Source organism: Camelus bactrianus, chromosome 4 (genome assembly GCF_048773025.1).
Source record: "Camelus bactrianus isolate YW-2024 breed Bactrian camel chromosome 4, ASM4877302v1, whole genome shotgun sequence".
NCBI classification, from domain to species: domain Eukaryota; kingdom Metazoa; phylum Chordata; class Mammalia; order Artiodactyla; family Camelidae; genus Camelus; species Camelus bactrianus.
Window position 1 is genome coordinate 58,827,464 of NC_133542.1, and position 18,789 is coordinate 58,846,252.

Sequence of the window (18,789 nt, forward strand, 5' to 3'; positions counted from 1 at the left end):
GGAGTTCTTACCTGCTGTTGGAACATGCGATAAACAAAATAAGTAAAACACACAAACAAACAGTAAAAGAAGACTCATGAAACAAAACATCCTGTTACTACATGCCATATACTCTAATGTTCTCTATTTTATTAAAAAAAAAAAAAAAAAAAAAAAAGCAGGTCACACCCCATTCAGTTGGCCTCTCAATCTGGTAACGTATTGAGGCCTGCACTTTGAAAAATACTGGTGTAGACAACTGACGCAGTAGGCGGAGTGTGTACCATTCCCGTTTTACAGATAAGACAGGGGGACATGTAAAGAGTGTAAGTGGGTTAGCCAAACACACCCCCAGTCCGAGGGAACTTCACCTCAGGGCTCTGAGTCCACTGCTGCTTTCCACTAGCCTCTGCCGTCCTCACAACGCCTTAGTCCCTACTTCCTGGCTCTTCTCCACCGTGACCTCTTTAAGAGCAGGTCTCACTCACCACCCCCACCCCACCCCACCCCACCCCCCGCCCTGCCGCAAAGCACAGTGCTTTACAGAGGACATATTAATAAATACATATGAATTGAATTGAATTTGTAAGTGATTCAAAGGAGAGGGGTGGAGGAAGTGCTTACTAGCCGGGACTGTAGGACTGAGGCAACATCAATTTAAAAGACAAAGAGAGCAGAAAAAGATACCATTGGAAAAAAGATCTCTTTCCCGAGGTTATAAAAGTCATACGTTTGGTAGAGGCTTCAATAGTATAAAAACGATACAATCCAAAAATTGTATCTCCCTAGCATCAGTAGACAGATTTAGAATGATGCCAGTAGCTCAAGGATCTCACAGAACAGTAAGTTGATCAAATTAATTACAGAAAACAGGGACCACTACAAGGGGGGCCAAGGAGAGCTGGATGGACCTGAGACAGGGCGGAGGCAAAGGCTCCCCTGGTGCTCCTAGCAGGAGGAGAAAGGGCACCTTGGCTGTAATGGTGACCCTGACAACGGGGGACAGCTGCCAGCTCACCCAAATGAAGAAAGCCAGTTCAAATTCTCAACAGAAAGAACCTAAATGGAGCAGCCATATCTGGAATTGTCCACTCCTGCTTCATGTAGTTTAGGGGCTTCGTGGTTGGTACAAATATCTAGGTTAGGAGGGAGAAGAAACTCTTGAAAGGAAGATGAACTTTTTCTAATCATTGACCCAAACTGGAATTTCAAGTTTAAATTTCATCCTACCACCAGAGATGGGGACTCAAGGCCAGGATGAGGTCAGTTATAAAAAACATACTACATCTCTGATATAGTATAGAACATAATTTCAATCCTATTAAAAGTAAAAAAAAAAAAGTCAGTGTTAGCTAACTGACCTCTAAGTTTCAGGGACCTACAAATCTATGAATTTATATATCATGAAAACTGAATTCTCTAACCCATGGTTTTCAGACTTTATTTTGAATTAGAGACACTAATTCCACAGGATTAGGGTTAATTGTGGGGACTGCATATTTAAACAAGCACCCTGGATTCTGTTAAAGCTGTATCATGTTGAGAAACCTGCTTAACCTAACTCCTTCCTTCAAGTAACTAAAAGGGGGCTCAACTTGCATGTTTTTAGAGTAAAAATGGGCATTAGAACTGCAGTATGACACCATTTATGTCATAAAACTAAGCGCGTGTACAAATTTTAAAACTATATTTCTTACTGCTTTTAATAGCATTCAGTCACATAATTTATAGTGGCATAGGTTTATAAAAGATGTTTAAGGCTAGTTGGTAATTTAGTCTTATCTTGGGTTTTCTTTTAAAATTGAGAATAGGGGAACTAGTTTTGAGTTAAAGGATATTTCGGGATGATACACTGACTATAAATTCAAAAGGTACAAAAAAAGGTACACTGATTATCAATTCTATAAACAGCAAATGTGAATGTAACTTATTTAAGCCTATTGATTCACATTTTTAAAAAAAGCACCCTCATTTCTTTATAGTTGAGTACTTCAAATGGTTCTTGAAAGTCTACTGTAGACATGATATACTCAGGCCAACTAGTTGGGGGCTGGGGGTGAGTTTATGTGACCACGTCCAATTCAGAGTCTGATTCAGAGTTAAAAATCAAACTGCATTACACAAAAGTTACAGTCATGGGTAGCGTGATCAGTTCCTCAGATAATACAGCTTCCAAAGCTCTCATTGTCCCGGTTACCCTCCTTTTTCGCTTTCACTTACACATGTCTTTCTTCTCAAGAAACAAAACATATAAAAGTCCACTAAGATTCTGAAAGTCACAGTCTGCATAGCACTGAACGGTGGGAGCTTTGGCGTCTGAAATTACAGAGTCACTTTTGTTACAAATATTTTCTTCATTCTGGGTCAAGGCGAGGTAAAACAGGAAGAATAAGATTCCCAAACGCAGAGTCTTGAGTTATGAAGTATCCAGATGAATGTGCGTGTGCATGCTGGGAAAGAGTTAAAAAAAAAAGAAGGAAAAAAAAGGCAATTAAGCTTTCAGAGTCACAATTCTCCAATCAAAGCATTAACATTACTTATACTTTCTGAGTGCTTGAGGCCAAATTTTGTTTTAAAAATCAGTTCTTAATGCTGTTAATTTTGTTGAAATACACAGGAGATGGACAATAATAAAGAATCCATATTAGCAAGTTGTATCAGGTACTAATTTATCATCCCCACTCTCTCCTCTGTGACTCTCTTCAGTCAATAACTGAGTCAAAGACATGAATTACTTTGTTCCCTGGAGTGGGGAGGAAAGCTAGCAACAAAGGTCCCAAAGTACTCTGCTCTTGATCAACAAAGCAGGAGCTTGAGAAAGAGGGCGGGAGTTGGAAGAAGGGGAAAGGCAGCTGATTACTGGTGATTAAGACACCAACATTTTGTAGAGAATGTTGGAATATAAATAACAGAAAACCACCAGTGACTTCCCTTTGTCACTAAACAAAGGAGGACTATTTATAGGTTGTCTAAAGTGAGATGATCTTTAATGTGCCTTCCAACTCTGAGATTCTGAGGTTTAAAAGCATAGGTAATGATGTCTTGTCCGAGGTCTCTGGGAATCTTAGTTAAATATCCAAGATCAATGTAATACTAAAAGTGTTTATCACTATAAGAACAATTTTTTTAAACTGATGGATTATCACATTCTTATGGTAAGAGTTGTCTTTAAACACTTCCTGCACAACAGTCATGCTGACCATTAAAAAAAGAATCCAAACAACAATAAAGAACTGGTAAGACTATCAAAAGACATAATGGCATGATAAATTTGAAAAAATACAGAAGTACCATTAAACTAGCCAGTTCAGCATTCAAGATCATTCTGTCCATCCAAATATCCTAAACTGTTCTGTACACAAGCAATCCCTTGCCAAGTACAGCACAGAATCAATCATGACTGCGTCAGCACCATAAAAGATACTTTCATTACTGCTGTATTGGTCCTTCAAATCCTTTGGGCATGACCGAATGTCAGCAAACCACTGCAATTATGTGTGGAACATTTTTATTGATACTGCTCCCACTGAAATACAAAGTAAGAACTATGCTGGTTTCCAAGCCCCAGGAAACCTCCCATGAGACAAGAATGTCAGTTACACTTTGCTCACCTGCAAAGCTGCCTTCTGTTGGGCTGCAATATGCTGCTGCTCAGCGTGGTCCCGGAAGTCCTTGTTAAGAGAGGGTCTTGAGAGTGCGATGCTAAAATGGGAATCTCGGTTACTTGACTGTTTAGAGACTCCCTTCTTCTGAATCACATTTTTCATCATATATTCTTTATAGAGATTAAAAAAAAAAAGGCCTTCCAGAATAAGTCTTTTTTCCTTTTCCCACTGTCAATATTAATTTATATGAAGATAGCCTATGTTATTTACTAAGGCTTCAAATTATCTCCTTTTTATTGATGATTTATGGTCCCCTACTTTCAAACAGATTTGAGGTACTCTGGTCTATTATCAAGTTACATTTATGACAAAAACTAAAGAGATGAATGTTTTAAGCAGAAGGAAGAGTATGTGAGAAGGCCTGGGGCAGAAGAGCTTGATGTGTTTGAAGAAATTAAGAGTTCAGGAGGACTGGAGGTCAGGGTTGGGGAGGAGAGAAGTGGGCTGGCAAAAAACGAGGCGAGGGAGGAAGGCAGGTACTAGGACATGTAGAGCCTTGTGAAGTATGAAATACATTAAGAAACGCAGACCTTATCCTAACAGTAGAGGGAGACTTCCAAAGAGTGTCACAAGCAGAAGAGGGACACGATCAGGAATATCACACCACGGTTCTGAAAGACCGCCACTATGGCAGCCAGTGCTGTCACCTCCCTAACAACTGTCCCTCTCCCTTCTTCCTTGCTAGCGGAACCCAAACTTAGTTATCGATGGCCCCAGGCTTCAGGGTAAGCCAGGCTCTCCCCCTGGGGTGAACGTTGATTAGCAGAAGACAATACCATTCTCCTTGCTGGTTTCCTATTTAGGCAAGAGAAGGGTTCACAATTCTGGGCAACTAGACTTCACAGGTCTGCTAGGAGGTTTTGAGACCATTTTCCTCAAAAGGACATAGGACAGGAACCTTTTTGGCTTTTACTTCTGCAAGTGGCTCAGTGTAGAGGCGATGCCTAGGCTACTGCAGTCCTATTTTATCCAGTAGGGAGGTGCTGAGCCCTGGAGAGAGGCAGAAAGGAAAGACAAAAGGAAGCGGGGTCACTGCTGACACTGTTGTTTCACTGCAGTAAGCCCCTCTGCAAGTGCCTTATCTTCACGCTCTGGTTAACATGTATCCTAACGTTTAGGCCAACTGTCTGGTTTTCTGTTAGTTGCAGATGAAGACGTCCTAACTGACGCAACTGATAAATGTATTTGAAACAATTTGAGACTACAGGAAAATTCAGTGAGGAAGTAGTAATTGAGGCAAAAAAATGAGTGGCCAGGACCAGGGCAGCATCATAGCAACGACAAAAAATGGACAAGTTTGAGACACATTCAAAATATAAACATAAGAGAATGATAAATGCTTAGAGATGCAAGTGAAAGGGAATAATAAACAATTAAAGTTCACATTTCTGACTGATTACTAGTAGATCTGTACCACTCATGGGGACAAGCAACCCAAGAATATTAAGTAGTTAGAGAAGGAAGATAAGTTTAGTGTGGGATACACTAAGTTTACAGTGCCTTTAGGGCATCCAAATGGAGATGTCTAGGAGGCAGTTTAGTGCCTGAGAGAGGACTAGGCTAGAGATGCAAACGTATAAAAGTTATCAGCACATAAATAACAGGTTGTGAAAGTGGATGCAACTGTTCAGGGAAAAGATGCAGACTCAGAAACTGGGTGTAGAACAGAACTCTGAGGAACATCAACATTTAAGAGACAGGCAGTGGAGAAATGTCGGAAAAAGAAACTGACGTTGAGTGAATGGAAGCCAAAGAAAGAAAGCCTTTTAAGGAGGGACTGTATACAATGGAGTATTACTCAGCCATCAAAAAAGAAATCTTGCCATTTGCAACAATAAACACCATATGACCTCACTTATAGGTGGAATCTAAAAACCAAAACAAACAAAACAAAATGAAAACAGACTCATAGACAGAACAAATGGGTGGATGCCAGAGGGGAAGCAGGCAAGGATGGGAGAAATAGGTAAAGGGGATTAAGAGGCACAAACTTTCAGCTAGAAAATAAATAAGCCACAGGAATGTAATATACAGCATAGGAATATGATCAGTAATACTGTAATAACTTTGCATGGGGACAGATGGTTTCTAGACATTGTGGAGATAATTTCATAATGTATGCACATGTCAAATCACTATGTAGTACACTTGAAACTAACATAATATTGTGCAGCAACTATATTTCTATATATATATATATTTTTTTTTTTAAAAAAAGGAGGGGACAATCAGTAATGTCAAGTAATGCTAAGAAAAGGGCGTTGGTCCACCAGATTTAGCCATAAGGAGGCTGCAAGTAACCAAGGCTTGAACCTATTCTTTGTGGTGGGGAGGCCTGGAAACCAGAGTATAGTGGGTCAAGGAGTAAATGAGTAAGAAAGCAGAGATGAGTATATATGGACAACTCCATTAAGAGGTCTGGCTGAAAAAGAGGGGAAAGTCAGGATGGTGGCTGAACAGGATAATGGATGTCAGGGAAGAGACTTAAGATGGCAGAAACTGAACACAAAGATCTTTAAGCTACCCAAATTTTACCTGTTTTGTAGAATGCTTAAAAAGTAGGACATTAACAATAATTTCAGTAACAAAAACCATAGATAATTCTTTTCTTTTTTTGGAAAGTAGGCTGTAGGGAAAATTAAATATTCTGATTAGAATTTAAATATTTAAAATCTAATCAATTAAATAATCTAATTTTTTCAAATCCAACTAGGAAATAAAACATAACATGTAAATTCCAATGTTAAAAAAAACAAACCATTGCCAACCAATTTCAGTTATTTTGTCCAAGATATTTTTTATATCACTGAATATAAAAACCACATTATCCTTTAATACCTAGCTCCAGGATGATTTGTTGAAGATTGGTTCTGCATTAGTAATTTTCTTTTCTCTTTGTCCAGCTCTGCCAAGATTGCAACTCTATTTTTGTTCTGAAAACCTAAAAAAAGAGAGGGGGTGGGGGATGAGATAGAGAAATAAAACATTTTAGAGCTATTTTATAAACCTAAGCTACCTAGAAACCCAGAAAGCAAAATTCTGTTCTCTAACATGATAATGAAGTCACTAGCAAGTAGTTTCCCTAGATTGTTACTGTTTCTCTACTGCCTAGTTTCCAGCAACTTTAACAGCATGATACACAGATAAATGCAAAGTATAATACTGACTGAGGACTTCTAAGGCTTAGTTCTAAAGAATTTTAATCACCAAAGTATGGGTAACAGCATTTGGCTTTTAACAAAATCTCTGTAGCCTCAAATGCTGCAGGGGCCAATCTCTATCCTGCCCAGGCAATCTCGGAGAGTTTCTTAGTTCTCCGTTTTAGGCCTCTTTGTGAATGCCTCTCTCATGGGGGAAGAAGGTGGTGGGAGTGAGGGGTAGGGAGCATTAAATATACTCAGATCAAAACAATATTCCTTTTTTTTTTTTAAACTGCTTTCATTCAGAAATGACACACCGTCTTTAAGGAACAAGTCAAAGAATTGCAACTGACTAGAAAATAATTCTGAGAGAGAAATGGAGCATAACAGACAGGTAACAAACACATACGTCCCTTACCAAATACTGAATTCTAGGTTTGATTTTGAGCTCCAATCTTAAAAAAAGATCTCAAGCAGAGGTTCAAAGTCCTGACCCAGGAGCAGCATCCAACTATATATTTAAAATGTGAATTAAATGCCAACATGTAAACACTGAGAGCATGTATACAAAATTCTCAGATTACTTGCTTCTCCTGAAACATCTCAAGATCTGGCAACAGGGGTCTGGATGTCCCCATGGCAACAATTAAGAACAAAGAAACAGTTGTTCCCTTTAGCTGGGCACTCTCTAGCCTGTTAAAACCTTATCAGATTTGTTTATACCTGCAGGCATTTTAGTTTCTGATCCCTAATTTAGAAGAAAACAAATGCAAAAGTTAAAGGATTAGGAAAGAACTATGGGGGCAAAAAAAAAAAAAAAAAAAAAAAAAGGCCAGGAACTAGTCACTGGGCCAGCATCACTGTGCTGAAGATAATGAAGGTAGCAGGAAGGAGGGAGCATTCTTCAAGCAGAGCAGACCTAAGCAGTCTTAAGGGTACTCATGTGAGGGATTCTAAGCATTTTATATTGATTATAAGGGAGAATTGGGTGGTAGGATGCATATTTCCTCCTCTCCTGGGGAGAGGGGCAGAGATTGGTCAGGAGCAGTGCAGGATGTACAAGAAACAAGGAGTATTCACACTCAGACTGGGCTCAACTAGAAGCAGTGGGTCTTAGAGCATTTTCATCTAAGCCTGCTCGGAAATCTGGCCTCAGTATACTGACTGTGGCCAGGATTCTGGGCAAAACGTGTCTCCCCACACCCATTTTAGGAATTTGTCATCTCCATTTTCCTTCTCTGCACACTCATGCTTATGCCATCAAGCTGTCATCAAATTCTAGTAATAGGAGATTCCTTCTTTCTGGATCAGATAATTCACAAGAATACATTATGGTACTTGTGAGAAGATTGTTTTGCAAGCCTTCCAGGTGATTCTTCAACTATTCTAATCCTAAAACCTCCTTCTGGGGAAGAAGCTCTGCCTTTACAAGCCATGTAGCATTACCTGCTCCACACAACCTTATAGACAGGAGTGTCGCAGGAGAAGTCTACTACCTAAGAAAGGATTTCATACAGAATTTCCAAGAATGTACAATATTTAAGCCTGTGAATGCTAATGCTATGGTAAAGGGTGCCATATGTAAAAATAATCGAAACTTTGACAAAATACTATTAAGAAACACCACTAGCAACGTAATAGAAAATGTCAGGTCCAATGATTTAGAGAATCAGAAACAACAACTATCTGGCAGGGGTAGGGAAATGAGGGCAGAGAGAAAGTATTCCCCACCCAACCCCCCAGCATTTGATATGCAACTGTATATTTCAGTATTAATATTATATACATTTTCAATGTATGTAAGCTTGCACAAATTATTTTTAAATGTCTATGATCTGATTGGTAATATTAAAAATTATAATCTCATGAAAATATTGTTTCCAAAGCACAAGGGAGTGAGGTGGCACTGGAAAGAGGAAATAAGAGATACAAAAAGTTCACATTACAAGTAAAATGGAATATATGTATGTGTGTGTGTGTGTGTGTGTGTGTGTGTATAAAAATATAAAAAACAGGGACATTCTGCTGTATGCCAGAAATTGACACACTGTAACTGACTATAATTTTTAAAAAGTAAAATCAGCATTTAAAAAAAACTTACTATTGAAACACTAAATTCAAAGGGTAATTTTTTTAACGTTTTTTATTGATTTATAATCATTTTACAATGTTGTGTCAAATTCCAGTGTTCAGCACAATTTTCGGTCGTTCATGGACATATACACACTCATTGTCACATTTTTTTCTCTGTGAGTTATCATAACATTTTGTGTATATTTCCCTGTCAAAGGGTAATTTTTAAAGTAATAAAAACGTATAAACATTAAAGAATATGATGTAACTGTAATTCAGCAAATGATTTGCAACTAAAACACCAAGCTGGTGTGTGTTAGGGTGGTTGGACTAAGCACTATATAATTTTTTTTAAAAGGAAGAAAACTTTGAGTTTGATAAAAATGTTTCAAGATACAGAAATCTATTCAATCGTTCTGGCTCTGTTTAACATTTCAGAGCTGTGTTGAAGTTTAAATGAAAATTATCCTCTCCTTCCCCTCATTTTACTAAGTTTGCCAAATAGTCAAAAGGGGTGAGTGGAGGCATTTCCAGCAAAGGAAGCTTCACCAAAGGAAGATACACATCAATGCAACAAACAGTGTTAGTGGTCAGTGAAACCTTATAATGAAGAAAATGGTAAGATTTTAAAAGATTCAGTAATATTAAGATAAAACTGGGCTACTGTCATTAACATCTGCCCTTAAAAGAACACATTTCACTGTTCTGTCACTACAGTGACAAGCAACTGTACCTTTGTGATTATCAACTCCATGTGGAACCAATTTTGGTCTCAGATACTATCCTCCACTAAAAAGATCAGAGTTCTAGGGAGAGTATTAGTTCCATGTCTTAGTGCAGGAAAAAAAAAAATCAAGGTGGGCTTGGAATATCTTGTCAGAAAGCAAGATTGTTTTTCAAGGTCCAAGATAGTGCTAAAAAAAACAAAGATAGCAGCTTGAGGTTAGCCAAGCTGTCACAACTGGAACATTAAAAAGAGAATAATTATAACAAAATGGAACAAACTCAATCTGTGATAAGCCATGAATTCATAATAAGATACAAAAAAGAAACTTAAGGTACATAAAAATATTGTAAAGAAGGGTGAAAGTATAGTTTTTATGTTAATAATCAGGTTAGTGTTAACATTTAGGTGTTCTGTTTGTCCTAGTAAGTATATGTCTGTTTATAAAATATAGCTGTGTACTTTTTTATTTAGTTATAGGAGAAAGGGAACTGTGAATAAGCCAAATAATTCCAGAAAAAGCACGCTACGTACCAAGAACAGGAGGGTGAGATCAGTGCCAGTCCTGACACATGTACGACATCTGAAAGGGGACCCAGTGGTCGGTGAGCACCCATGGCCACACACAATGGCCAAGTAGAGACTGAGTTCTGAGTGGGTGAATCAGCGAAATACCCTAAAGAGCTAACGGTATAGACCTGATCCCTCATCTCTTGGGAGATGAAATGTCCATAATTCCGGGCAGGAATGCTACCAGAAAACAACAGTTCATAAATGACAACAGAACAGTGGGTTATAACACACTAATCACATTAAAAAAAAAAAAAAGTATTTCATTCAGGGAGTAACTGTGGGTTGCAAGAAACTAAAAATCTATAAGAAAGGTACAAGTTAAAAAAAAAAATCCCATTAACTTAGCAGGTAAAGTTTTACAGAAGTAACCCAGTGCACACCAACATAGCTTTTAAATCTTCTTTAAAGGCATAACCAAATCTTATGCTTTACCTAGGAATCAAATCCATCAACAAATCTAAACCCTGACTAATCTGAAATTTTGTTTTGATTTGGTAGTGGTAAGACTATCATAACCCTAAGAAGGTATAGAAAAATTACTATAATCCTGGAAAGGTACAGAAATAAGAATCTGGAAAGATTATTATAATTCCAGGAAGAGTTAAAAAAAAAAAAAGTACTACCGACAGAGTAAGAGTTAATTAAACCCATAGGTTAATGTTTTAAAATAGGCTTACGTGTAGTAAGTTTTGCAATCACTATATAAAGTGAAGTATTATAGAAGTCATATTAATTGTAATTTAAACTGTTATTAAAGAGAATAACTAAATAAGCTTGTAATCAATTCTAAATGTTAAAGAAATTCATTTTAGAACTTAGTTTGTAAGTGGGTTTAAAAACCTGAGTATTAATTATGAACAGTGATGAGTATTTTTCTCCATGCACAAAATCCCTTCAGACATTTAAGAACTTGTTAAAATAGTTAAACAAGAAGTCATTAGACAGGGATGGCTCACAGCCTTCCTCCCCTGGTAAAGATGGGATGCCTCTCTCTGCATCTCACTTAATGCCTCATGCTCCCACCCGGAAGCCTGAGTGTCCAGGCAAGGTTATCTCCTGCATAACATTCTGGAGCTTAATGTCTACATACAGGCAGCCGAGAGCCACAGAAACTACTTTACAGGGAAAGGGTACGGTCAGGTCCATTAGATTTTTACTTTCTGATCTTGTCTAATGTGCTCCCTTCTTGAGCTTCCAAAAATAACCTTGTATTAATTTACATGTCAGTTTTGCACAAAATACTATATTATAAATATATATAAGTCAACAGATAGCACTTAGGTAATAACGATAGCTTATTTCAAATTTGAAACTTAAGGCACAAACTAGGTAGTCTATCTGGTTATCTGAAGTTTAATTTTCTAGAGTAAGATTCTCTCACCTTCAGGATTTATACAAACTTACTCTAGGGCATCAATATATAAAACTTCATTGTTTTATTATAATCACTACATGAACTGTGTTTTTCTTTCTAAATACAAACTGTCTCTTGCCATAATTTAACATTTTACTTTTACATTATTTTACATGTATCTTAGTTACATGTATCTTTTACATTCTTAGAAGCATGAGGGTGTTAAAATATATTATCAAATATATTATCTCATATACAATAGGAATTATTTAATATTCCTTTATAACTAACATTTTTCCTAATAAAATTGTCTTAGAATAAAGCAGCACACTCTAAAAGTTCCACGTTTAGAACTGTGTCTCATTCACAATCATATATATTCTCATTTCCACATTCATTTATAGAACCATTTACTCCCACACATTTCTGTGTCACTAAAAATATTCTGGCGTAACTAGCATTACATCAAATTGCATTTAAAACCTAACAGCTGACATTCACTTTATGTGAATAGTTCTATCATACTTAAACAAGGACTAACTGGAATTCTTTTTATTGAGAAAAATCTAAAACTAAAAAATAAAAAATATCTTTGGGGTTATGGATAATCTACTTTCCAATGACAGTTGTTATATTACTTCTGTAATAATGATTTTTAAGAAGACATTTTAAAATTTTCAAATCCTTTCAAGTGGTCATCCTTCAAGCTACATACTCTTCACAACTATACAGTAAATCAAACTATCATATACTTAAAAGACAGCTGTTTAGTATTAGAGGAAATACTACTGACAGTATTAATTTAACATGTTAGTTACTGATTCAACATATATTCATTGTGTATCCATGACATCCAGGCACTAATGTAGCTTCTAAGAATATAATGATGAGCTACAACTTGACTTGATTCTAGCTCTCATGGCTCTTAAACAGTCCAGTGAAGATGGAGATTATCAAATAATGACATGAATATACAGTTAAAATCTAAGACGAATATAGTCTGAAATAAAGAAATAAAATTCTATAAGCATTTTTAACAATTATTGTAGGAATCAATGTTGAATCAATCTGATCTAGACTGGAAGTAGGGGGAGCGGTGTCAGAAGTCTCCCAAAGGAAGTAATGCTTGAGCTGAAATTTTAGATTAATTAGGTTAATTAGGGGTAGGGGACAAAATAACTTCCTGCTTTAGACAGATCACTGTAGCTGTAAGGCTGATAACAGAATAGACAAGAGAAAACGAGACTATGACAGTAGAGCAAGCTAGAGATGACAGAAGTTGTTAGAGGCCAGAGAAATGGAGAGATGAACAGACCCTAGAGCCGTTTAGGAAGTTAAGTCAGCAGGACAGTGATAGGATAAATACGCAGTAAAGAATGAGGAAGGTGTCAAGGATGGTTCCTAGGTTTCTGTCTCAGATAGTTAAATGGTATATTATTTCCATTTTTCTACTGCTGCTGTAACGAAGTACCACAAACTCAGTGGCTTAAAAACAACACAAACATATTATCCTACAGTTCTATAAGTCAGTAGTCTCACTGGGCTAAAATCAAGGGTTGCGTTCCTTTCTGGAGGTTCTAGGAGAGGATCTGTTTCCTTGCTTTTTCCATCTTCTAGAAGCTGCCTGAGTTCACTGGCTTGTGGTCCCCTTTGTCCAACTTCGAAGCCAGCAACGTTCCATCTCTCTGACCCTTCTGTGGTCATTTCTCTCACTGACCACAGCCAGGAAAAAGTTCTCTGCTTTTAAGGAATCATGTGATTAAAATGGGCCCACGTGGATAATCTTCCCATCTCAAGGCCCTTAACCTTAATCACATGTGCAAAGTTATCTTTGCCATGTAAGGTAACAGGCAAAGGTTCCAGGGATTATAGTGTGGGCATTTTTTGGAGGTGGGTGACGAGAATATTATTCTGCCTATCACACTCCAAAATGAGATATAAAATATATTCAGTGGTTAGAGCTCAAATTCCTATATCCAGGGGAGACTGCCTGTTGGCTAAGTCTTAGCAGAATAAAAAAATGTAACAACATTATTAACATGAATTAATTAGTACCAGTAACTAGTCGTCTGGATATCTAGTTAATGGCAAACACTTCCTATTCAACTCTTAGCCGCCTTTTGGAATTTACCGAAAATACAGATCAAGGAAAGGAATAAGCCTTAATGTGTGCTCAGGCCATCTCCCTGTGTTCAAGTTCTCTCTCACTCAGACCCCAGGGTCTTATTCCTTTTAAGCTACTGCCACTTTTTCTGTCCTTTGAGGTTTCTTGTTTCTGTACTGTTTATGTGTATAGGAATTATTTATTGTGGAGACTGAATGCCAAGTGCCATAATTATCTTACAATGATAACTGAAAGAACAATGACTTTAAAAAGATCTTGATCTGTGCGTTGTAATTTATTAATGTCTCCGGTGTAGGGGAGAGAATCCATTGTGTTCTCCGAGCCCTCTTTCAGATCCAGCAGTCTATCACGCGATAGTAGTAATGTGAACTCCTACATTTTTATACACATAAACAGTACAGAAATAATTTAATATAGGGAGTAAAATGCAATAGATCCAAATAAGTAAGAATTTTAAAATTTCATGGAGAGTCTAGGAGTGTACAGAACATGATATGGGCTCCCTCTGCTGGTGCCTGATAGCCGCAGCTCCAGGACACCAACAAAACACTGACAAAAACAGCAACAAAAGCCAAAGGGCTAATCTAAATTCACTTCAGTTTAGATTAGAGGATGTTTCATAGTGGATATGACTATGGATCAATCAAAGGCAACACTAAAATTGATGGTGCTTTACTGCAACTATTAAGGAAAAAAAAGAGTAACCAGCAAATTGTAAATCTCAAATATTTGTGCTATTAAAACAGGGGGATAATTTAAAATTTATTTCCATTTGGACTGCATTGTGTGGTTTTTAGCAGCATATTTTCTTTCCAAAATGGATTTCTCTTAGTTTCATTTTGTCTCAAATTAAATTACTTTTCATTCGAATCCTTGTAACTTGGTGAAAAAAAGAGGTCAAAGACCACGGGGGAATGTCGACCTGTGATTAACCCACAGAGCACATGAATCACACATGCTTATTTGAGAGAACAGAATAGTATTAGCAGGTTCCAGCTAGTAAAGCTATCACCACAGCTAGCTTTTTACAATACTATACCTTCTATAAAACTCCAATACTATACCTTCTATAAAACTCCGGTAACCTTTAGTTTGTCCTAAATGCAGCTAATATACCAAAACAGATTCAGTGAGCTTCCAACTTCCAGTACTAGCAGAATAGTCTGGTTAGACTAATCCTGCCATAAATATGATAATGAATTCTGGACAAAATATTTAAACATTCATTATTTGAAGGCCTTAGACACTGACCCAAATCAGGCAGAAACTGCAGCTGGTGGTATCTGGGAACTGGTGGCCTTTTGCACTCCTCAGTCTACAGCTTGCACAGCCTCCTCTTACTGGCTTGAGGTATCACAGGACAGAGTTCAGGGCTGGCAGAGTAACCAGGAAATTAGGGGAGAGACTTGAGAGGGAAAGGCGGAAGAAGTAAAGCCCCAAACACGTCTACAGAATCCACCCAAAGTTTTCGCTTTCTGCTGAACTACACATAACGTGGGGGAGACCCCAGGGAGCCAGGCAGGAAAGCAGCAGCCGGAAGCTGAAAAGAATGAGCAGAGATTTCAGCTGCTGCCCAACAGAAGGGAGACAAAAGTTTGGAGTGTAAGTTGAGTCAAGCCATGTGCTAGAACAAAAATCACATTTCAGAGGCATATAACAGAAACCAGATTCTCTACAACGGATTAATCATAACACCAAGTATTCAATAACAGATCACTTAGTAAGAAAAAGGAAAATGTGACCCGTACTCAAAAAAAAAAAAAAAAATGCAGTCAACAGAAACCAACTCCAAGATGATCTGGATGATGCAATGAGCAGTGACAAAAGACCTGTATCCAGACTCAACACACTCACACACAAAACAATAAAAATAACCCAATTAATTTAACCCAATTAAAAAAAAAATGAACAAAAGTCTTGAACAAACACTTCACAAAGGAAGATTTGCAATGGCCAATAAGCACGTAAAAAAGTGCTCAGCATTTGTCATTAGGTAAATACAAGTTAATAGTACAATGAGATGTCATTTTACACCCTCTAAAATGGCCAAAATTGAAAAGACCAACAATGCTTTAACATGGGGCAACCAGAATTCTCACACATTGCTGGAGTGAATGTAAAATATGCCACTTGGGAAGAAATTTAGCAGTTTTCCATAAACTTAACTGTACACCCAGCTGCCCCATTGCTAGATATTTACCCACATATTTGCAAAAAGACTTACAAGTAAATATTCAAAGCAGCTTTACTCACAATGTCCAAAACTGATACAACCCCAAAGCCTCCAAAAGGGAGAATGAATAAATAAATTGTAACAAATTCATACAATGGAATACTAGTCTGCAATAAAAAAGAATGAACTACTGATGCATGGTTCAACAGGGATGGCTCTGAGACAGAACAGTGAGTGTAAGAAGGTGGACACACACAAGTGATTCCGTTAATATGAAGTTTATGATAAAACAAACCTAAGATTAATTTAAAAATATGAAGAGTCAAATAGGAGTTTAGACTTGATATGGAGAGGAAATAGAAGCTTGCTTCAAGTTTTTAAGCAGGAAACGACTTACAAAGTAGAATTTAATACTTTTCAGAGATAAAATTTTGGTTTTTAAGAACTTTATCTTTAAATAAAAACTCCTTATTTAGGATGTATCTAACTTGATCTGCTTTCGAGAGCTCTTAACACAGGTGAAATGTGTATTAAAGTTTCTAGAGCAAAGGAAGATAAAGGCATGGATATTGCCTGGTGACAATATAACTTCCTTAAAAGTGATTCTGAACTCAAGTAAAAGAGCAAGAGAACACAGATATCAGAAGAAGATCTAAGGTTTACAATGCGAATAATCTTAACACAGACTTAAACACAGGATTAATAGCCATTAAGGATGTTCTGTATCTGAGGTGATGTTGGACTTGCTTCAGATATGGGGTTTTACTTTGCTATTCTTTTATTCTGGCTACAGTAACTGCCCTATGTTAAATTTTCTATCAAAATACTTTACTATATTGGGGGAAAGTTCCTAATAATAAAAGAAATTCCAGCACACATTTACCTTGTCCTGAAGGGTTTGCTGCCATCTTCCTATTTTCTGTTTCAACTTTGTTCAGTGGCAGTTGATCAGCACTTTACAATCACCTGTAAAAAATGAGTACACACATATCTTCATCTCTTCAGAAACATACATCTGAAAGGCACAACAGACAAATCAAGGGCCTCAAGTTATTTAATTAGAGTATGAAGGTTAACTTTTATTCTTGGAGATGTTGATACCACCATTTAGCATTACTGTCTTTAATTACATCATTAGGTTGTGTTTACCAAATACTACCAAATGTATCAGCTAATTGATAGCATCAATATGATCACAGGGCTAGGAAGAAAAAGCACTCATTTACTGTGCTTCTCGATTCATTTAAAAAACATACCCCAAACTACTGTGTATACTGAAAGCTAAAAAGGAAAGCAAGCCGAATATTTATGGAGTACATACTCTGCATCATATGCTGTGTAACATGATTGACAGTTATTTTATTTATCACCACTTAAGGAGATCGTGCCCAAGGTCTCAAAGCTAGTGCGAATACTTTGAGCTGTTAGTTTCCAAACTTCGTGCTTTTGTATTGGGCCTTGGGGAGATTACAAATGATCAATACCCTACTCCTGCCCTCAAGAAACATATAATCCGGTGGGAAAATAGCATCTCATTCAAGCAACCATACTAACAAAGTATAACAAACGCGCTATTTACAGGGCGTTAACAGTGTTCTTGAAGCAGAGAGGAACTGATTCTCCTGGCGTGGTAAGGGATGCCTTCAGGGGTGCTCAGGAAAGCGCAAGAGCTGGCAAACAGATGTCGATTTTGAAAGAAATAAAGTTAGGTGTCTCCTGCGGCTGAAGGACAGGGCGAACGAAGCCGGGATGGACCGGAGGGACAAGAGGGCCATCTTGTGACGGGGAACATCAAGCAGGGATGTGACAGGGCTGGACCTGCGTCTCAGAAGGGTCTCTGAGGCGTGCGTCGGGGGAAGGCCGGGCAGGGGCTGCGGCCGAGACCAAGGAGAGGAGGGGGAGTGAGAAATGCTGGGAGGCAAGGGGAGGCCACTGACCTGTGGGGACGGCGGCAGCAGGTCAGCTCCAGAGCCACAGACCATCAATCCCCCGGCGCCGCCAGGCGGCCCTACTTACCCGGAGGCTAGATAGCCTGAGGCCGCCTTGCCGTCAGGTTCTTTCTTCACGGGGGTGCGACCACTCAAAGACCGGCAAATCGAGCTCAACGTGCTGTTCTACAACCTTCCCGCCCCCGCTGAGCTTCCGCCTTTTGATGACATACACCAGAGGGAGCGGAAGTTCCGCCTCCCACCGGGACCCAGCGGCCGCTACTCACGGCGATTTGTACTTTAACTGCCACTTCATGCAGACTCCACTTCCCTTCCGAAGATTGGCAGCCGAAAAGGCTCCTGGAACATGCAGGCCGCACCATCGGGGGCGGGGACCGAGAGGGGTGGGGCCCGAGTGGGGCGGGGACCGAGTGGGGTGGGGCCCGAGTGGGGCGGGGCGCAGTGACGTAGCCTCCTGGCTCAGCGAGACAGGGGTTGGGCAGAGACCAGCTGGGTCCCTAGCACCGCGAAAGGCCCTTTCATCCAAGCTGCTGGCAGGAGAAAAGCCACCAACCCGGCCAGTCCTGCGACGCTGTGAATCCACTTCGGTTGGGACTGAGGCAGAGCTGCCGCTGGGACTCGGAGAGCGAGCCTTAACAGCTATCGCAGGTTGGGCGTCTAGATACACAAATCCCAGAGATATTTTTCTTTTATAGTTTACATAATTATGCAGGAAAAAAGCACTAAACTTGTAGACATTTTTACTATCGTGCAATAATCTGTACTTAAGAAACGGGTATGCCATATCTAAGAACACGAAGTCTCTCTTAGAGGGATCACCTGATAGCCTGATTCTAGCACAATAGATATATATGTCTTATTGAACAGTAACCTTGTTGTGTGTCACCTGTTCTGTGGTCACTAACCATCTGAAAGTCATGCATCTTTTCTAGAATTTGAACATATGTTTTTAATAATCGGTGTTTGCTCAATAATATATGTTTATGATACACAATTTTGTTGCACATAGATCCATTACTGAAATAATAACACTA

The 18,789-nt window shown here is 38.5% G+C and overlaps 1 long non-coding RNA gene across 2 annotated transcripts; it reads right to left on the reverse strand.

Moving 5' to 3' along the window:
* Nucleotides 1-126: 126 nt before the first annotated feature.
* Nucleotides 127-17,979, reverse strand: INIP (SOSS complex subunit C). Of its 2 annotated transcripts, none has more exons than XR_012506517.1 (5): nucleotides 17,823-17,979; nucleotides 16,690-16,772; nucleotides 6,483-6,585; nucleotides 3,591-3,681; nucleotides 127-2,429 (listed from the first exon to the last, which is right to left on the reverse strand). It is a non-coding gene; the product is annotated as an SOSS complex subunit C (long non-coding RNA). The 2 variants fall into 2 exon arrangements; XR_012506516.1 differs by having other exon boundaries at nucleotides 17,744-17,976.
* Nucleotides 17,980-18,789: the final 810 nt, after the last annotated feature.